The sequence below is a fragment of the Ictalurus punctatus genome, chromosome 12 (assembly GCF_001660625.3).
Source record: "Ictalurus punctatus breed USDA103 chromosome 12, Coco_2.0, whole genome shotgun sequence".
NCBI lineage: Eukaryota > Metazoa > Chordata > Actinopteri > Siluriformes > Ictaluridae > Ictalurus > Ictalurus punctatus.
This window is the reverse complement of record NC_030427.2, coordinates 23,140,550-23,146,210: the sequence shown is the minus strand read 5'-3', so window position 1 is coordinate 23,146,210 and position 5,661 is coordinate 23,140,550. Positions and strand designations below refer to the sequence as shown.

The 5,661-nt window shown below is 35.9% G+C and overlaps 1 protein-coding gene across 2 annotated transcripts in view; it reads left to right on the top strand.

The window, feature by feature from the left end:
• The window catches only part of sfpq (splicing factor proline/glutamine-rich), a 23,010-nt gene extending 18,056 nt beyond the window's left edge, over window positions 1-4,954 (top strand). The window contains exons 10-12 of one of the 2 annotated variants that reach the window (XR_008397292.1): window positions 4,186-4,234; window positions 4,364-4,454; window positions 4,585-4,954. The gene's annotated coding sequence lies outside the window, so the exon portion shown is untranslated. Of the gene's footprint in view, window positions 1-4,185; window positions 4,235-4,363; window positions 4,499-4,584 lie in introns of both variants that reach the window. The other variant, XR_008397293.1, reaches the window with a different exon arrangement.
• The last annotated feature ends 707 nt before the right edge of the window (window positions 4,955-5,661 follow it).

Sequence of the window (5,661 nt, the reverse complement as noted above, 5' to 3'; positions counted from 1 at the left end):
AGGAAAGCTTTTCTGTGTGTGTGTAACGTGTATGGCATGGATGGTGGTGCTGTAGCTAAGCAGTAGCAGCCAGTGTCCAGCCTGCTCCACAGTTGACACTCCAGCAGTTGGTTACAATGAGACAAGATGAGTAGTTCTTCAGATCAGTGGACAGTTGAGCCTGGACTTGTTTGCATCGAGAGGTTTGCTTGCGTACCATCCGAAAAGGTAAGTGCTCATGTCTTTTGTTCAATGAAGATGAAAAACACAGGGCTGTTTCACCTCCCTGATTCACCTCACATGTTTATTGGGGTTCTGGCATCACACTTCTAAAAATGGATTCACAGTGCAGATATCTGTTGTGGTCTCAACATGGCTAACAGGTTTGTTCTTTTAATCAGTTTTCTCTGAACTGCATGTTGATGGCTTCTTGGACAGTGATGGACTACTGTACAATTTGGTCTTTGCAAGTTATGTGAAAAGCCTGAAAATAAGCAAATGACGGGGTTGGGATGGTGTATGGGTACAGTTTCCTTTAGGGAGTAATACTGTTGCATTGGCATACATTGATATTCCATTGCAAATTTGTCTGGACATGGGTGAGGGTGGGCTTGAAGTTGTAGCAAATCCAATATTAGGCTCATATCAGTGTTTCAAATTGTATACTGATTCTTCCAGAACCATGGCCTGTTTTCAACACATTACTATACATTTATACATTTCACAGAATTTCCTCGAACATCGGTCTCAGTCTAAGCTTAGCGTAGCTTAAATAGAAAATAAGGGTTACATTTTTTTTAACCTAAACTAGAAATACACTTCTATTACCCTATTTTAATTTTTCCCTGTATGGAAGTTATGTAGTTCTGGCAAATTGTTTAAAAATGTGTTTGAAGTAGCAGACGTGATGCAGGAGTGAGGACCAAATACAAATAAAATTACGCCTCAAAAGCCAATTCACTGAAGGGGTACAGACAAAGAACCTGAGAGGCACTTGCTTCTAGTTGCTAAAAAAAAAAATTTTAATCAAATTTAAAGGAAATGCTTTTTATTTTACAGTGATCATATTGGACTTCTGTTTTGCTGTTTTCTTAGAGTTGCTTGGTTCATATTCTTGACCATTTAGAAAAGCTGAGTATCTAGGGATGCAGATCGATCGAAGCATGTTTTCTACGTGGATCTTTGTGGAAAAACAGCATATTGGAATATCCTGAGATCCTGAATTCGGCATGTACGCAATATAAATTACATGGTAATATTTATGGTCTGTTTAACATTTAGGTAATGACCATAAATATTACATGAAACCTAAGGTCAAGTGTAGCCTACAAAAGAACTTCCATATCAACATCATTTCTTGATTTTCACAGCACCAGCATTTACCTGGAATAAATTCACTTACAGAAGATCTCTTCAGGATATAAGCTTGACTTTAAAAAAAAAATTAATTAAAAAAAAAAATAAATAAATTTTTTAAAAAAGTCACAAAATTGTACAAGGTTGCACCTTTTTGCTTTTTTATGCTGTCACTGTGTGTCTACTTAAGAGGGCTGCAATACTTGATCATGACTGGTCTGTAATATTGCTCACAAAAACAAAACGCCAATAGTCTGTTAGTCCAGACCCACATCCAGCTCCTTAGCCAGCTTGCATCTTTTATTTTTTCTTTAATAATTCTAGATTAATAGCTAAATGTACTTTTTGAAACCAGTGGGTTTTGACTTTTGCTTCTTCACAAATACTTGACACTGTTGCAATTCCCACATTACTTGACTTGCATCTTCACGGTTCCTTTTCCTGCTTGGCCTCCTGCTCTAGGTCCACTGTGATCTTTCTTGTGCAAGATTCCACTCATTGTATTAACCCACAACACAGTGTTCTGAAGTATTACATCAACATTTTTACTATATACATCGTGTGCGTGTCAATACATACGTCTTGAAGACAAGGTGTACAGGTGCAGGTCTGCTTCTTGGAGCATTCTGATAGTCGTTTGGCAGATTGGTTGTCCAGGGAGGTGTGTTTGTTTATCTGCACTGTGATCCATCATCTCATTCTCCCCACCTCTGGCTGTAGTTGCCTTTACTTTACTTATTAAGGAGTGTGATGCCAGAACTGCCCCGTTTGACTAATGGCTGCCTGTGGAAAGGTAGAGCATAACCTCACTCATCAGGATCTACACTTCCAGAAACCCAGCACTGTGTAAAAGGTGATGTTTGTTTAGATAACTCAATATGTGGTTAGTAATGGACTATACATAAAGCATCAACTTAACACTTAGTCTCGCACTCTATTTATCAGCAGGATTTGAGCGGGTTTTGTCATGTTTCCTCAAGCAACACACGTTAGCACTTCGAAATGTTGGTTGTCTTCCAATATAACTTGTCTGTACAGTCACTTCACCATTTTGCCATTAAGTTTAGTACATTTTGAGCTAGATAGTTGGCTTTATTCTTAAACTATTCATTCTATATAAATATTTCATAAAACTAATCTATTAACACGTATACTAGGACTGTAAAATTATTCAATTAAATGTGGTCAGCTCATCTTGTGTAGTTAATTATGGTTGAATTTTATATATATAACATAAACGTTAGCTTTATTTTGCCCCTACCGAGGGTTTTAAAATCTGGGCATTGTTAAGCATTGATTCATCATAATAGTACAGATGTTTCATAGCACTAGGAAAAAATGAATGGTGTTGACCATATTACACAACCCAATGCAACTTTTCGGTTACCATGTTCACACTGTTTGCTTGTGACAACAAACGGCAAAATTGCTTGGATAGTGGAGGTTGACTGATGGTAGATTTTACAGATACCAATAACCAAGTCGGGCAGTATCTGCCGAAAAACAATTAATCAAGTCAGTTTTTAAAATTAATGCTGAGTGAAAACACAAGTAAAATTTGCTGCAGCTTATTACAAAAATACAATACTGAGTGTATGTAAATTTACTGTACTTTTTTAAATGAACTAAATATTAACTATTAATAAATATTAAAGTAAATAAAAGTTGCATCCAAAAGGTAACCCAACAAATAAAAATGGAGACATCCAAAATGACTCAAACACTTCAAACATCACAACAAAATTTGCCTGTCATACTATTTATTTCGCCTCTAGAGGCCGCTCTCACTGTATAATGATGGTAGACCCTTCTCAACTGCTCATGCAACAGATGCTACTGGGGAAAAAGTAATTGCGTGGATTTTTGCAGATAACCTATAGTTCCAGCAATCGGTTAACCGGTGCCAATTAATCAGTCAACCTCTCTGATCGATTAGTTGTCTTTGGTTTTCTTTGTAGTCGTCTCCTCTCGGCTCCAAATTTTGGTTAGTCAGAGATTGAAAACAAAAAATGTATTCATCTTAATGGGAGGTGATGACCATGTAGTCTGTACTCTATGGCAGCACTGTATAAATCCTTAACTTTAAAAGCTTCTGCCATTAAGATCAGCCTTTAATAGGCCTAATGCTGAGCTCTGGTTATTAGAATATTTTGATATGCGTCTCTACAAAGTAATTTTTGTAAAACAGCAATCTTAAATCTAGCTTGTCTTCAAGCTGAAAAGGATTTAAAAAATAATAATAATAATAATAATAATAATAATTTAAATTCAAAGGACACATTTAAGTAGCATTCAGTTAGTTACATTTTGTTTAATAGACAGACAGGAATTGAATACTTTTTTTATAGCAGTTCTATATTTTAGCGTGTAGCATTAAATGCTTCATCTCAAACACAAATAATTATAGTACTTGCACTCACTAATGACCTCACCCAGTGATGTATTCCAATACTGTGAGACGTAAACCTATCATAAGGTAAAATTATGGACATACCCCCCTGTACTAGTTAGTCATCCAAAAATAAAATGTATATACACACACATGGGTTTTGATTTTGTTAACCTTAACTAATTACTTTAGCAGCCCTACTATAAGTTTCTTAATTTTAAATGAAGCAAGCACAATGTAATGTCTCCCTTAATTCTATAACCTGTTTTCAATTATTTATTTATTTATTTATTTATTTTTTAATAAATATATACAGATTGTTCTCTGACTTTGTTTGGATAATGTTGCATATATTCCATATCACATTTTCATCTTTATTAATGTAGTAATGAGATTAGTGTTAATTTAGCTTCATATTGAAGTCTAAAGACCATGTTCACTCACTGTCTCTCTCACTGCAGGGGCCTCGGGCAACTGATGGAGGCTGAGTCACACACCTTCAGAAATATGGTTTGTAACGGCACACAAATATATTAACTTTTAAACAACATTAAATAAACAATGTGATCTAGTGATCTTTGTAGGAAACATACCTTGAGTACATATACAGAATCAAAATATTTTTCTGTCCTGTTCTAGGTCATTGGTTAAGTGAAATCTATGATCCAGTACATGTTGAACAGTGCTGTGGAATACGAGCAACATCCCAGCAGATCTTCAAGTTGCACTCGTGAGTGGCATTTCAGGGGGAAAATGTTCTCAAAATATCCAGAGGTACCAAACGTGGACCTTTTTAAAATTTTTAAAAAGCTATGCAGTTAACACACGGATTGATTATTTGTCTTCTTTTTTTTACTTAGGGAAAGTGACCAAATTGACTAGACAGCTGGAGGTTATGAAGTTCAGCGCATGGATTCATTGGCAAATTCATCTGGGTTTCATGTGTGTTCCTGTTGAATAATCTGAAAAGCAAAATTTAAGTTCCAGTACAGAGACTGACCTTTTGCATCTTATATCCCTGGAGTGTTGCATTCAGACGATTAAATTCAGGGGTGTGTGTTTCACTTAGTTTATCACTGTCGCAACTCATTGGCCTGTTAATAGCGGCTCTGGTTCAGGGCGGAAGTCTGCAAGCTGATCTCATGCAACAGAAGTGGCTCTGAATGGATCTGTGTTTCCGACTGGCCAACATTGTACACCATCAGTGAATAATAAAATATTTGTGAACCACTTGTGTTAATTGTCATACAGTCTATCTAATTACATTCAGTATAGTAATACCTCTTTACTTGCTTATTTTTGCTGTTAAAATTACTGGTTTATTTTCCAGTTATTTACTTAAGTGTTGGAAGAAATGAATTAAGCTTCTTAAAAGCTTAAGTTGCTAAAGTGGCCTTAGTCATCATGTGGCAACAATGGTTTTAGTGGTGTTCCAGAATGTATAGTTGTAAATTAAGATTTCGGTTGGTACTAGTATTGGTGGTGGTAATCAAAATGAAAAAGTTCAAATAAAATCTGTACAATCCGTTTGTATTGATTGTAATATGATCTGTACAATCAATTCCATGGACAGCTACTTATGATAATGCAGCTGTTTGTATAATACTTATACAAATGAATATAATTCCATCCTGGATTTTGCAACCACAGAAATTAATGCAAAATGAAGCAAACTGCATGATCTTCAAAATTACTGCAGATTTGGTCCAAGATGCATCATGTCATGCGACATACTTTGATTCACGTGCGTTTATGTATTCGTGTGCGCTGCAACCTGTACAGCGAAAAGGTCTCATTTACAAACGAACATCACTGTGAAAGGCTGTGCACCTGCTATTGTACCCGTTTAAAGTAGTTTTCCACAAAAAAAAAAAACCTGCAAGTTGCAATTGCAAATTTTTTTTGGGGGGGGGGATCAAGCATTTTGGGCAACAACC